Here is a 16,564-nt window from a genome sequence, read left to right on the forward strand (position 1 = left end):
GAGAGAGAGAGAGAGAGAGAGAGAGAGATACAAACACACAGACAAAAAGAAATACAGGGGCAGGCACACAAAAACTGAGAGTTGATTACTGCAGCTACACAATGAATCCTTGCATCTACAAAGAGATCTAAGTGAGCATAAACGTTCCATAGTCATTAGACAGAGAGCACCATCCTGGAATGATTTCTGACATTCAGATGTATGAGACAAAACGCTCTACTGTTTTAATCTAAGAAGCTCTTCAGGACCAAATACAAAGCCAATTCAACGTGATTCATATCAGATATGTGGATATATTTCTGAATAGGTATCATCATCCTGAAAAAACTTCTTGCTAGTGGCAAGACAGAAAGCTGTCTTGCACTCTTATTCTAAAAACATACATGTTTCCATCCTTTTCATATAATCTACCTATATATTTAGCATAAATCAGAGTGTCACATGAAGCACCACGATCAGTTTGTAAGACTGTCATAGTCTAGGTGGCTGTACATTTTCCATGACCAGTGACATATAGATACCCTCAGTCCCCTCATCATTGAGACCCTGTGTCATTGTCTTCATGGCTATTGTATTTTTTAGCCATTAGGATATTTAAAAATTGCTATATTTTTGTTGTAAGGTTTATTTTCATAATGAATTGTGATGTAGAAAAACTTGTAATGGACGTGTTGAATGTGTACAATTCTTTAACAGAGGTTTATTTAAAAAGCATATTTTGTGTGTTATTTTCTTAATGTTTGCTCTGCAATTAAAATGGACAAAAATAAACGTATGATTGAAGTAGTTTTCTTTAGCAATAAAGCACTTGATTTGTTATGGCAAACTATTATCTTTCACATGCATTCTAAACACAATATATGTCTAAAAATTGTATGTAATTAATGTGATTATTTTAATGGCATGTTATAAATTAATGATTATAAAGACAATTGTTCTGGATAGGAAACTTGCAATAGCAAGTAAGAATAATACATATTACATAACATCATAGAAGTGAATAATGCAGCAATATAGAGAGTTATCCAGTTTGAAAACAACCACAAAGAGAAAAGAAAAAGTTAAATTACCTGTATGTACAGATAACACAATAACATAATCTACCATCAACAGATTATAAAGAGTGCACCAGAAAACACTTAGAACTCATATTCACTTTCAGTGAAATAGGATAGAAACTCGAAACATATGAAAATTAGTATATTTTCTATATATCAGTAATGCTCTGCACAGTTAAAATTTATTTATGCACTCAACAACAACTCAAATAAACTTCCATAATATTCAAATAAAACTTCCATAATATAACATAAAATTCTAGGTGCAGTGCATATATATATATATATATATATATATATGTGTGTGTGTGTGTGTGTGTGTGTGTGTGTGTGTGTGTGTGTGTCAGGGGCAGCCTTGCTTATACACTGAAGGTATAAAATCAGCAATAGGCCTGACATACATGCCTGCTAGCACCAAGTCTTGGGTCTCTGTGGAAAAACACTGAAACAGATAGCTGGAAGTTATTGTAAACAGGCAGGTTTGGTGGAAGGCTGCCAAGCCTGGCTACTCATAGGCCTTGTAGAGAGGTCACCTTGGTGAATAGTACCACCTTAGATAAAGACAAGTGAATCATAGGCAGAGTCATAGTGGTCTGTCCCCTGAACCTTCACCCAGGTGACACTCTGTTCTGGAAGATATCTGTACTCCCTCTGAACACCCACACTCCTGCGTCATTCCCTTCCCCACATCCTGCCTTTTTGTGTATATAACCTGTGTGTGGAAAAGTAAAAATGACGATCTTATCAGATTATAGACAGGTCATCACTTCCTTGCGTCTTTGTCTGCTTCCCCCGCTCTCTTTCAGGTGACCTCCCCGGACCCCTGTTTAATGTCCTGCTGGACAATAAATATATATATATATGGAAAGATATTTGCAATGAAATTTTTAAGATAGTAAATGAAGAGATTAAAGAGTCAATACATGATAGAAAGTCTTCTAATAATCATGAATTTGTAGAATTAATGTGACAACAGTATATCAATAAAATCTTCATTATCAACACAATTGCCATCCAAACAACTGTGACATTTTTATAGAATTAAAAAAAACTCTAACAGAGAAAAATAGAAAAATTATCTATTCCACTCTCTGATATACAACTGAAAATCTCTAAGTCAACATGCCACAGACATTCTCTCGTGATCCTGTTTGCTTCAGTACTCACATTAGATAAGAAAGATAAGGATTACAATCAGCCTTGATATTTTAGAGCAATAAACTGGATAAACAATGAGTGTGGTATTGATCATCAGGATAGCATAGCATGTAAATGCAGTTGCTACCAAGCAACCTGAGTTCGTTCCCCAAGATCCTATATAGTGAAAGATAGAACAAACTCCAATAAGCCGTATTCTGTCTTCATATTCTGTCTGTATATTCCATGTTTGCACCCTACAAGATAAATATATAAATATAAATTTAAAAGTGAAATGTGATGACATACAATCCATCTTTTTATGGTTACAGAAAGATACTAAATTTTGACATTTTATAGGAAAGTGGAAATAACTGGAGTTTACTCTATATAATACATGAAAGGAAGGACATTCAAAGAAGCAAATCTCACACCTTTGCTATATGTGAGGAATCTTGATTAAGTGTGTGTGTGTGTGTGTGTGTGTGTATCTGTGTGTGTGTGTATGTGTGTGTGTATCTGTGTGTGTGTATCTGTGTGTGTGTATGTGTGTATGTATGTGTGTGTGTATGTGTGTGTATCTGTGTGTGTGTATCTGTGTGTGTATGTGTGTGTATCTGTGTGTGTGTATCTGTGTTTGTGTGTATGTGTGTATGTGTGTGTGTGTGTGTGTGTGTGTGTCCACTCCTGTAGGTTATTTAAGTAGAAAGTGTCAGAGGAGAGGTAAGAATCCTAATGTGGAGCCGGGAGGGAAGATGTGTGATGGAATTCTGGTGACATAATGCAAGAGTCCTCAGAGAATAATCTAATCATGAGAGGGCAAGAAAGGAATAGGATGAAAACTACATAGGCCATGCTTCTTTCTCAGGGTTTTCTAGCTTTAGAGAATGAGCCTAGTCCCTGCACAAAAAGGGCTAGTATGATCAAGCTATATATGCTATCCTTGAAGGTTGACCAAAATAGAAATACTGACAACCGGCCATGGGTAATTTTATCAGCAGTATTGTTCCTTGACTATTCACATCTATTGTATTGCTAGTTCCTCAAACTAGAACTGACCTTAATACTTGCATGTAATTAAAATGGTATAAAAGCAAAAAGGAGGAGGGGGATGGGATAGGGGGTTTCTAGGGAGTGGAAATGGGGAAAGGGGGTGGCATCTAAAATGTAAATAAATAAAATATCCAATTAAAAATGTACCTATTACAGAAAGCAAAACAGATTTATGTTTAAGAAGTGTAAATCAAGAAACATAGTGTCTGATATATGTATATTAAAACTACATTCTTATTCGTAGGAGTTCGCTGTGTAAGAAGTAATAGGGGTGGCTCACTGCATGTTCAAGCACTTTTGCTTCTAAGTTTCCAAAGACTGTTCATTATGGTTAACACATTTTTTCCCTTATCTCAACAGAAACTTTAGAGGGATTGAAGAATAAAACAGGAGAAAGGCAGAGAGAACTCAATCCTTTAACAGTTCTACCACACACAGCTGGGAGTAAGAAACCTGTGACTGGAGGCAGGGCAGAAACAATGATTGATATCCTTGTTGCCAAGATGGATGAGAACAGCCTGACAGTTTCTGTCTAGGATTGAATTTCCTAGTGCTCAATCAACTTAATTTCATTTATTTTCCACAGGAATGGCTCTACGGAAAATATTTTCAAAGGTGATGTTGTGGGTATTTACACATTTGCAATTACAGGATAGATATCAAAAGATGATCTTTCGTGTTTAAATGTGTGCAGTGTTTCTTAGTGGAAGGCAATTCCACTTTCTGTTCTTGGTTTATTGTCACCACACCTTGTATATGCTTAGGGCTGGAAATATCACACTCATACATCTGTCTGTGAAAAAGACATTTGTCTTTTTGCCTAGATTTTCAAGACAGTTTTCTCCTGAGAAGATGAAGTGAAATAATAGCAGATCAACAGGAAGTCTAAACTCCATGTTCTGTTTTTGTACATCAAACATGCCAACATTAGGATGAAGGACAGCTTCCTGATATGCAATTTCAAAAGCAAAACCTCTTTCTGTGAATTATAGGTTTTATTTTAAAAGACCAAAAGAAAGTATCGTATTGCATTTTCAGTGTATTTTCCACAGAATCATAAACATATGCTTCTGTGTTCAAAGCACAATACAGTAGCTTACTAATGAATCCTTCTGTTTATCATTTAGCATCCCCTGAGAGGCCTTAAGTAGAAAATTATACTCTGATTAGTAAAGGAAGCTGAGATATGCATCAAGGAATGCTTCTAGAATTTATATAATTAAATTATCATAGTAAAAAGAGTTAAGTATCAGAGGAAATATTTATACTATTCTTGATATAATTCAAAAATCTCAAACAAATAAATAAAAGAACAACACTTTATTTCTGTAGTTTTTTTCCTTCATATTTGATGATATAGATATTTTTGAGAATCACTGTAAAAAATGAACAAATTTCAAGTATTAATTTTTGAGCAGTTTCTACAATTGAGTTTGTTAATTAAGCATAAGATAATTAAGTTTAAAGTGTGCCAGGCTCTTATTTCAGTGAAATATGACCATAAGCAAGACCACCACAAGAACATTAAGCTCACTGAGTCTTGTCAGTTTAGGAACTATTATTAAAAACCTTTTAGTTGATAGAGTGAAACAAAGTTTATACTTTGAAGAAAACAATATGTATGTATGTGTGTGTGTGTATGTGTGTGCTTTCTGTGCACTTTCCAGAAAATATGTCAATTATTAATTAAAGAAAATGAGCAATAAAAGTGAGGCTGGAAGGAATAAAAATTTTCTTAAGATGATATTTTTTATTTCTACTAGACATAAAGGGTGAATATCTTTAAAAAGGAGACAGAGGGAGATTGACCATGACCAACATCAAGATTCATCAAAGAAATACTTCAATGTGTGTGTGTGTATGTGTGTGTGTGTGTGTGTTTGTGTGTGTGTATATGTGTGTATTATGCTGGAGATCTAAACTCAGGTCTTCATGCTTACATGGTGTCTAGGTTTTTCTTCTTCTTGCTATGATAAAATATCCTTTTGAATGTAGCCTAAAAAAGAAAGAGTGTTTGGTTCACACGTTTATATAATATTCTGTCATAGCTAGGAAGTCACAGTGGGAGAAAGTTGAGAGATATAGTCATGCTTTGTCACAGCCACAAACAGAAAGCAATAGGCTGATGCACTCATGGTAGTTATCTGTTTGCTTTCTATCTTATACTCTCCAGGAATGCAAACCTCTCAAACCTAGGGAATAACATTACCCAGAGTAGGTGTGTCCTTCCAAATTCAATTGTTGCATTCATGACAATCCTCACAGGCATTGTAGCAAACCAACCTAACATAGTCTCTGATTGAGTTTTCTTTCTTACTTATTCTAGACCAGTGGTTTTCAACATTCCTAAGGATGTGATGCTTTAATACGGTCCCTCAGATTTGGTGATCTTCAATTATAAAATTGTGTTGTTACTACTTCATAACTGTAATTTTTCTACTGTTAAGAATTATCAGGCAAGACCTTTAAAGAGTCACCATCCACAGGTTGAGAACTACTATTCTAGAATTTATTCCCACAGTGATAAATAAAATCAGCCATAATACATCAACACTATATTTAAGGAACCCTCTTCCTCAACTCCAACAATGCTTCTTTAAAAAGCATGAATACCTGGAAAATGAGATATTACAAGCAATTTGATTGACCTTCTTAGCAGATACACAGTAGTTGTCACTAACTTTCAGCACCATGCTTTCTCTCCCATAGTTCTTTCCTCCATTGGGTCTACATTGATTGGCAGATAAGTTAGGAGCTCTTGAAGAGGAGCTAAGTTTTGTTTCTGGCATCCATATGATGGCTCACAACTGCCTCTCATTCCAGTCCCAAAGCATCCAGTGTTATTTTCTGGGTTCTGTAGACACTGTGGACATATGGTTACACATATGTACATGCAGACAAAACCCATGCATATAAAATAAACATAGATAAATATGTTTCATCAATTTTCTTCCTTTCCCCTGTGGAGAAAGGACATAGTGATCTGACATTCAAGACTAATTACTGATAACGTGATGGGTTGCAAGAGGTTAATTATTGTAGCAAAAATTACACTACCTCTATGTTTCTTCAGAGAAATACAATGTACTAGGAAGTAAGGGTCTGAACCCTAGCACAGACCACATCCCTGTTCCCTCTTTTTTTCCAGCCCTGATGGTCTTCTCTCATTACCTTTTATTTAATATCCCTTCTTTAACTAAAGACTGGTAGATAGCATCACCTACAACATTTTTAAGAGAACTCATGTAAGGCATTAGAGTTAACATTCAATCACTACTAAAGCCAGATAATGGGATCCTAAAGCTGAGTTATATCTTGACCTAAAACTCAGCTGACAAAGCTCATGTTTCTAAGATACTAGCTTTAAAAGATACATTTATTCTTGCCATGACGTGATGACAATGCTCTACTATGGCTGTATTAATGCATTTTGTCTCATGAAAGAAAATGTTCAGAATATATGATCTAAAGTGATTTACTCATGAATGATACCATTTGTTCCTCATAGAAGTTACATGAAATTATAAAAATGAAATGACCACTTTTTTGTATTTTATAACCTAATTTAATTAAATATTCCTTTGTCAATTTGTACTTAGAATGGTAAAATTGGAAATTCAAGGTAAAAATATTTGATGCCCACATTTAATTTAATTTTGCACTGTTTCTGGTCCTGTGTATACCAAAATTAGTCAGTCTTCAAGTTTTGGATTATATGTCACAGATTTTAAAAATAAATGTATGAGAAGATTGAAGCCTATGGTTCCCCGCAATTGCTTTTCCGGCTTGTGTGACATTGCCTGAAGTCGTGGGGCAGGGCATGGAATGAGACCTCTTTTATAAGCACAACTTCACATTGAAACACAGTGATTTTGTACTTTTTTTTTTCGCTCCTCAATTAAATTGAGAAATTACACAGCCGCAAAATGTTGCAGTTAATCCACTAGGAAAAAATTATATGCATATAAAGTAAAATATACTGCCTCTTTCACGAACAGTGTGCGAGCTATTTGAAAATTTTATGCCATTAGCACTTTCAATATGTCATTAACCCAGAAAATAAGAGGGAGTAATGAAAGTCATTAAAAGCAGTTGAGTGTCCTGCTGTAGCCTAGCCAATAAGGGCATAAAGAATGAGAAACAGAGCAAGGCATTTTATTAAACTCCAACCTGGCAGAGTCGTACTATACATTGTATGCACAGAGGACAAAAGAAGGTGTTATAACTTAGTCAGCTGTACCATGACTTGGGCAAGAAATGCCAATTAACTCTAGTTTTCTTTTTAAGTTGATATGCGTACAGTTTAGAGAACAAAAAGAACACACTGTATACCTCATACTCTCATCCGGTGCTCTCAAAACCTCCTGGGCTGGATTGTTCCTTCAGGGTTTGGTGTTCAAAAATTATTCAGGAATATGAATGTTGAGGAAAATATAAGGGGATTAGTATTTTCTGTAACTGGAAAAATTATATGCTTTCTGTGTTGTATAGTCAATAGGACACTTTTAATCCTTTAAAAATAAGAGCCATTATTGCCATTACTAATTTACTTTCACACACAGAGAGACATGTTGTTAACATAAATTCTCAGTCATAATAAAAAAAATCCTCATATTTGGATACCTTTAAATTATTTTGAACCCTTAGTTCATGATATTGTGCTCAACATCAGAAAAATAAAATTTTGCTATAACTTCTAAACTCCATTGATCTTGAGAAAAATCTAGAATCTAGAGGCATAGATATATTCCATGGAAGGTCAACCAGGGCTCTATCCAGTAGTTCTTATATTTATAATAAAATTAATGACATTGTATGCTAACATGGCATCAGTACAATGATAGTATATCTCTGGAAACTAGGATAAAATTATTGTAAGCCAAATAGATTTTGTGGGAAATTGTATACCATAGATATTTTAAAATATGAAATCTTATCATGGAGGAAATCTTTAAATCCAAGTTATTTGAATGAATATATTTTCACAGTCTAAATGCCCTAAAATCAATATATGTATTTAAATATAGATGAATACATAATTTTCAATATAATGAAATCAATATATGTATGTAAATATAGATAAATACATAATTTCTAATATAATGAATGTTTATATATACAATATGTTTTCATAGATTTGCTGTTTTATATATGTACAAGTATTTACATATATAAACATTACACAAAATAATAAAACACACACACTATATATATGTGTGTGTATATATATATATATATACACACACATATATATAGTGTGTGTGTGTGTAGAATTGGAGACAAAATAATTGTCAATATAGAATAAACAATACTGAGGAAAAAATTGACCCGTACATCTGCTCCAATATATCTCTCAAGTATGGTGAAAAAGTATTCATAATTCTTAGAGCAAATTGATGATAAAGAGTTTTTTAAATTCAGCACTGGGTATTATTTAGGAAGCCATGCATGAGACTTCATGGGTATAGCCTCTCTGATATTTCCCTTTATAAAAAAAGAAAGAATTAAGTTCCTGCCTGAAATTAATACTTTGTTCTACCCTAGGATTTAGATTCCTGCCTGAAATTACTTCTTTGCTCTAATCTAATGTCAGATACCTGCCTGCAGCCCATTTCCTTGTCTTTTGCCAATGTCAGATTCCTGCCAGGCAGCCTCAAAATCTCTCCACATCGCCAACCCTTTTTATTTCATAAACAAGACTGAGCCTGTCTTAGATCATTCTGACAAGAATGCCTTCCTTAACCGTCATGGAATATGCATTATCAAAAGCAATGCATTTATGCATTAGGTTGGTATGGCTCTGTGCAGAATATTACTGGTCCTTGGCTTGCCAGCCTGTTAAATTAATAACTCCTTCTGGGGGTCCATTTTCAGTTTCAAGTCATGTTCTTTGGCTGCCAACATGTTGATGTTATTAAAGACAAGCTTTAACATGATGAGCAGGACTAAAAATATTCCCAGAACAAAAAGGGCTAACATGATCAAGCTATATATGCCATTGATGCTTGACCAAAATGGAAATACTGACAGGCAGGTATATAAATCGTAGGCTAGAACAAAGAAGTAGATTTCAGGCATGAAAATGACTTTGGGCTAGGACAGAGAAGTAGGCTCAGACATTTTGGTCATTCTAATAAGCCTTTAGAAATAGTGATCATAGGACTCTGTTTACTGCCTTGCTTGTTCTTTGACTATCAGTGTTTATTGTCTTGCTTGTTCCTTGATTATTTGCATCTACTGCATTGCTCAACCTAGAACTGACCTTAATACTTGCATGAAATTAAAATAGAATAAAAGCAAAAAGGACGAGGAGGGATGAGATAGGGGGGGTTATGGGGGGCGGATCTGGAAAGGGGACAATATCTGAAATGTAAATAAACAAAACATCCAATTTAAAAATATAAAGTTAAAAAAAGAAAAAAGAAAGAAGTCAGATTGTATTTAAATCATTGACTTACACATCTGAATATCAATCTTTACACTTCTGTACATCATAATGATCTGAACCTATGATTTTCAAATTGAGGCAGGAATACTCTGATCTATTTGTTTTCTGTTTGCTGTTTCTGCTAGACTAGACAAAGCTTGCCCCATTGGTGGAATTGCAGGGAATCTATTCACATTGCAACTTAACATAGAGATCCTTGGTATCCTGAACTTAAGAGCAAATACTGAAAATGTCAACAGTTTCTTTTTAAAGAAACAATTTAAAATACTGTAAAACAAAAACATTGTTTGAGATTATAATAATGCAATGTCCTCTTTCTCTTTCTGCTGTACAAACACTAACATATTATTTTGCTTGCTCTATTTAAATTTCATTTTTTCTATTAATCGTTTATATATGTGTTTGTGTATGTATATATCTTTGTGCCTGTATGGGCATGTGTATGTGTCTGTGTGTGTGTGTGTGTGTGTGTGTGTGTGTGTGTGTATGTATGTATACGTGTGTTTCTAAATAGAACCTATTCAATTTGCATAATGTAACCTATGTATATGCTTTCAGGGCTGACTAATTATTTGATATTGAATAAACAATAATGGTCTTCCTAGGAGTTGACTATTCTACCTACTCTCAATATTTCTGAGTTGCCTATACTTCTTTGTTTAGGGTTGAAGCCCTTGAACTACTTGAAACCTATCCACATTGGCATACCTATGGTTGCTACATTTGTTCAGATCATGGTTAGGTAATCTTGTTTGTGAGATTCTATGGGAATAACTGTTGACCTTGCTTTGTATGTGTGCGCCTGTGTGTGTGTGTGTGTGTGTGTGTGTGTGTGTGTGTTTTCTTCTCCCTGATAAAGACTTCTCCATCTTCCACCAAGATCAATGAGCATTAGTTTGAGGACTCGAAGTAGATGCATCAGTTTGTACCAGGCTCCACACGCTCTGCATTTTGACTGAATGTGCTTTTCTGTAATTGTGTGTAATTGTAAAGAGGAAATTTTCTTAATGAGAGGTGAGAACTATATTACCTGTGTATTTAAGATATTTAGAAGGCAGTTAGGGTTTACGCTGATTTGGTAAAGTGTTGAGTGTAGGTTCTCCTCCATGATCCAAGATGTCAAAAGCCTAATCTTGAAGACTGGGTCAGATGAGCTGTTGGGGAGAGATTGGGGAATTTGAAGAGTGAAGGACAAGCCCAGCCACCGTCTACTGTCTTCATGTCTATTCATGAACTAAAGCAAAATTAAAAGTAAACACATATCTCCTGTATTTTTCTCATGTGTAAACGCTAGATTGAAAATCAGAAATGAAGGAAGACATAAAAGTAAAAAAGGGAATAGTGAGGAGGAAAGGAAAACAATTATAGGGGGAACATGAAACACTTAGGAAAATGTTTTGAAACCCATGTTTTTGAACAATTAGTGTACATTAATGAAAGAAACAAAATTTCCCTGGATATCCTTCCCATATGCATTCACCAAAGGCAGACTCTGATGTGGATGCCAGGAAGTGTAGATTGACAGGAGCCTGATTTGGCTGTTTCCTTAGAGGTCTGCCAGAGCCTGACATATACAGAGGCAGCTGCTCACAGCTAACCGTTGAACTGATCATGGAGTTCCCACTGAAGAAGTGAGAGAGAAGATTGAAAGAGCTGAAAGTGTTTGTGGCCTCATGGGGAGAGCAACAATACTAACCAACCAGAGCTCCCAGGGTCTAAACCACCAGCCTGGGAGCACATAGGGAGGGACCCATTGTTCCAGCTGTATATGTAGGGGAGGATGGCCTTGTAGGGCATAGGTATGAGAGGAAGTCCTTGGTCCAGTGAAGGCTGGATGTTCCAGTGTGGGGGAATTCAAAGGTGGGGAGGTGGGAGTGGGTTGGTAGGTGGGTGGGTGGGGGCACATCCTTATAGAAGCAGGAAGATCGGGATGGGATAGGGAGTTTCTGGGTCGATGGGGGGAAATGGGGAAAAGGGATAACTTCTGAAATGTAAATAAAATATCCAATAAAAATATTAATTTAAAAAATAATAATTCTCATATATGTGTATCTGTTCCCAAGTAGCTGTGTTTAGACTTATAAAATGGAGTGTGCTACTCTCTTCTCTTAGTTTCTCCATCTGTATTATGTTTGTCAGAATGATTTTTTTTCCATCTCTATCCATTATCCTGTGAATTTCATTTTTTCATAGCTTAGTAATATGCCATTTTAAATCTACCATATTTTTATCCCTTCACTCATTGATCATAATCTAATCTGTTTCTGTAATCTGGTTATGAATAGAGGAGCAATGAACATGGTTGTGCAAGTGTCTCTGTAATAGCATGAAGCATCTTTTGGGTATCTTTCTGAGGATGGTACATCTGCATCTTCAGATATATTGATTGCTTTGTTTTTAAGGAAATGCCACAGTGCTTTTAATTCACAGTTGTATAAGTTTGCACTCCCACCAGCTAGCATTGCATCAATATTTTCTATACTTTACATCTTCTCCAGCATGTGATATCATGTTTTATTGACTTTTAGCCATTCTTAGTGGTGTAAGATGAAATCTTAAGGTAGTTTTGATTTGTATTTACCTGGGGACCAAGGATGCTGAGCATTTCTTTAGGTGTTTCTCAGCCATTTGTGTTTATCTTTTAAAATATTATTTATATCTCTACTCAGTTTTCCAAACTAGGTTATTTATTCTCTTGATGTATAACATTTTGAACTCTTTATATGTTTTGATATTAGCCCTCAATCTGCTATGCATGAGCAGAAATCTTTTTGCATAGTATATCCTACTTCTTTGAATGACAATACTTTTACTGTATACAAGTTTTCAACTTCTTGAGGTCCTATTTATCAATTGTTTTTAGCACCTGAAGTATGGCAGTCTCCAAGAAGCCCATAGCCAACATAAAAGTACATGGAGAAAGACTCAACGAAATTCCACAGAAATCATAAACAAGGCAAGTACATGAAGTCTTAGGTAGTGCAATAGCAAACTGAAGGAGATCAAAATGATACAAACTAGAAATAATGAAGTCAAAGTATCTGTATTTGTAGATCATATGAAAGTATACATGAGTTTTGCAGAACCCTGTTCCTATGGGTCTGCTGGTTAGAGGCACCATACTATTCTCATGAGCTAGCTTAGTTCAGAACCTCTGGATTTGCCTGATTAGTGCTCCAAATTTGTCAGACCTTCAGTGTATTAAGGTTTTGAGTTCTGCTCTTATTTACTTCCACAGACCAGACATTTTGTTGAGGGGAAATTTCATAGAAAATGGCCAAAATCCCACTGATAGCATTCCAGAATTTCCTGTGAAATTCTGATTTCACATTTCCCATTAACCTGCCTCCACCTTGAGAATGCTGGAATGCTAGGTTTATACCACAATACCTAGTTTATAGGTTGTTTAATATCAAATCTAAATTTTATGGATTCTAGGTAAGCACTTTACAAAATGAGCTGTATCCCAACCACTTCAGTAGAAAGGGTCACAGTGATGACACCAATTCTCAGATTTAATTTGTGGAGTAATCATCTCTCCATTACTATAAATGTTTGAGACAACCTAATTAAAATAAGAGAAAGCCTGTTTATACTCATAGTTAAATAAATGCTAAATTATGATTGTTTGGGCTGCAGCTTAGAGCTTGAGGCAAGGCTGTTATTATCACAGAGAGGCGTTTACAGTGAACACTTACCCTCATAGCCTAGAAACAAAGGAGAAAAACATGTCCAGGAACTGAATACCCAGGATACCTCCCATTAATATCAAGCTGGGTTTAATACTTCTTTCTTTCTTTCTTTCTTTCTTTCTTTCTTTCTTTCTTTCTTTCTTTCTTTCTTTCTTTCTTTCCTTCCTTCCTTCCTTCCTTCCTTCCTTCTTTCCTTCTTTCTTTCTTTCTTTCTTTCTTTCTTTCTTTCTTTCTTTTTGTTTGAAAAATGAGCTCCAATATTTTTTACATAGAGAAAGAAAAAGCTTTTTCCCTTTTATTACTATATGAATTAAACCCAAGTCTGTAAGAAGAAAGCTTTGTCCCCTTTTCTGTTCTCTCCCATGGTGAGAAGCTGCCTGCTCCTGCTGCTCTCTGCAGCTTCTTCTTCCCTCTTTCTCTCTGCATTCTGCATATTGCTCTCTTAATCTCTTTTTTATTGGATGTTTTATTTACATTTTATATGTTGTCCCCTTACCCCATTCCCCACCCACCCAGGAACCCCCTATCCCCTCACCCCTCCTCCTTCTTCTCTGCTGATATAACCCCTACCTACCCCCCCCACTCCCACCTCCCGACCCTCAAAATTCCCACCCCCTGGGGCATCCAGCCTTCATGAGGTCAAGGATCTCTTGTTCCACCTATGCCCAGCAGGGCCCTCCACTCTTACATATTCAGCTGAAGCCCTGAATCCCTCCCTAAGTGTTCTCAGGCTGGTGGTTTAGACCCTGGGAGCTGTGGTTGGTTGGTATTGTTGCTCTCCTCATGGGGCCACAAACCCTTTCAGCTCCAATGGCCTTCACTCTAACTCCTCCATTGGGAATCACATTATTAGTTCAATGGCTAGTTGTGAGCATCTTCCTCTGAATATGTCAGACTCTTGAAGACCTCTGAGGAGATATCCATATCAGGCTCTTATCAGCATGCACTTCCTGACTTCCACATTAGCATCTACCTTTGGTGACTGCACATGGGATGGATACTCAGGTGGAATGGTCTTCAGACGGCCCCTCCTTCAGTTTCTGTCCCTCACTTTGTCTCCATATTTGCTCCCTTGAGTATTTTGTTGCTCCTTCTAAGAAGGACCGAATCACCCCCACTTGGTCTTCCTTCTTCATGAGCTTCATGTGTCCTGTGAGTTGCATCTTGGGCATTTCAAGGTTCTGGGCTAATATCCAATAATCAGTGAGTGAATACCATGTGTGTTCTTTTGTGATTGGCTTACTTCACTCAGGATGATAATTTCTAGTTCCATCCATTTACCTAGGAACCTCTCGAATTCATTGTTTTTAATAGCTGAGTAATGCTCCATTGTGTAAATATACCACATTTTTTTGAATCCATTCCTCAGTTGAAGGACATCTGGGTTCTTTGAACTCCTGGCTATTATAAATAAGGCTGCTTTCAAATAGGAACATTTGGATAGTACCAACCTTTTCTTTCAAAAAAAAAAAAAAGAAAGAAAGAAAAATGTCAATGGCCAGTCTCAAGGTTGAAGAAATTAAGGAGTAGATTTGCAAATGAAAATTTAATTTGCTCCCTTGGGAAACAAACTATTCCTAAGGAGATGGAGTAGACAGAGCAGACTGCCTGCCCTGGAGTAGATATTCAACAGAAAGCAAACAACACCCCCCAACCCTTTTTTGAAAATAGATTTTTTTCTAATAAAACATGTCTGCATTTTGAATTCCTTTATCTACTCCTCCCAGTTTGTCCCCTCTTCTCCTGCCACCTTCATGGTAGGAAACATGGTGGCTCACAAGCAGACATGGTGCTGGAGATTTATGTCATAGTTCTACATCCTGATCAGCAGGCAGCAGAAAGACAATGTAACACTCGGCATGACTTCATCAACTGACACCTCAAAGTCTGTGTCCAGTGATTCATTTCTTCCAACAAGGACAAACCTCATATAACAGTGTTACTCTCTTTGTCTGGTGGTTCAGTCTCTAAGTGCCCTCAAGCCTACAGGTGAGTTGACTCTGTTCGTCTTCCAGTGGAATTTCTATCCCCTTCAGTGCCCTCAGCTTTCTCATAACTCTTCCATAAGTGTCCCAGAGTTCCGTCCAATATTGGGCTGTGGCATGTTTCAGTCAGCTGGTGGGTAGAGCCTCCAAGAGGACAGTGATGAAGCAGCTTCTATCCCTAACGGTGTTCCCAACCTTTGGTATATGTTCCACTAACTGGGCTGCCTTATCTGGTCTCACAGGAATAGGATCCACCTATTCTTTCAAAGAACTGATGCTAGGGTGGAGGATACACAGGGAGGTGCCTCCATCCTCTCACAGGAGAAGGGAAGGAAGGATTGAGGGAAAGACTATGTGAGAAGATACCAGGAGAATGGGCAGCCATCATGATATGTAAATACACACACACACACACACATATATATGATGTGGTTGCTAGTGCATTGGTATATATGTAGTCCAGAGGTCAGAGGTCAATATTTGGTATAAGTCTCAAACACCAGCAATTTTTCTTCTGAGAATAGGTCTCTTAAGAGTGGAGACATCACTGGGTAAGTTAGTCTATGCTACCCTCAAGAATGTACTCATTTGTATTTCCCCATTATTTGGATTAAAGTATATGTTACAATTCCCTACCTTTTTTTTAATGTTAATCACAGGCTTTATAAGTTTGGTAATGCTCAATAACAAGATGCCCATACAATTAGACGTGTAATCCAATACCCAACCTATCTATACCAACTATCTTTTACTGGTGGAGACATGTGAATATCTGCCTCCATGTTCCTCATCCCCCTTCCCTCCCCCCTTTCTCTCTCTCTCTCTCTCTCTCTCTCTCTCTCTCTCTCTCTCTCTCTCTCTTTCTCTCTCTCTCTCATTTCCTAGCTTCTCCTCCTCTCCTTACTCCTCCCATCATAGCTCCTCCTACATATCACCCTTCCTGTTAAGATAAAACTTTTCACTCAAAATACAATTAGAGCATAACTATACCAATTTGTATCAGTAAGGTACAAGATAGACCTAATACCCAGTCCATCATTTTGTTGACTAACCAGAACATCTGTCATCATTCCTAACTAAAAGATGTAGTTCTGAACATGGCTTTTTTTCATGGCTTTAGAATGAATGTCAGCTGAAAATCATCCTCTCAAGTCTTTTCTCTCAAAGTAAATATCCAGGATTGATTATGAG

General features: G+C 36.4%; 1 protein-coding gene across 1 annotated transcript in view; it reads right to left on the reverse strand.

Annotated features, from left to right (window-relative positions):
- LOC114621392 (protein NDRG4-like) overlaps positions 1 to 2,368 on the reverse strand; it is a 4,334-nt gene extending 1,966 nt beyond the window's left edge. Inside the window, exon 1 of the mRNA XM_028767650.1 lies at positions 2,344 to 2,368. The gene's annotated coding sequence lies outside the window, so the exon portion shown is untranslated. The remainder of the gene's footprint in view (positions 1 to 2,343) is intronic.
- Between the last annotated feature and the right edge of the window lie 14,196 nt (positions 2,369 to 16,564).

This window comes from Grammomys surdaster, unplaced genomic scaffold, assembly GCF_004785775.1.
Source record: "Grammomys surdaster isolate TR1022 unplaced genomic scaffold, NIH_TR_1.0 174, whole genome shotgun sequence".
Lineage (NCBI taxonomy): Eukaryota > Metazoa > Chordata > Mammalia > Rodentia > Muridae > Grammomys > Grammomys surdaster.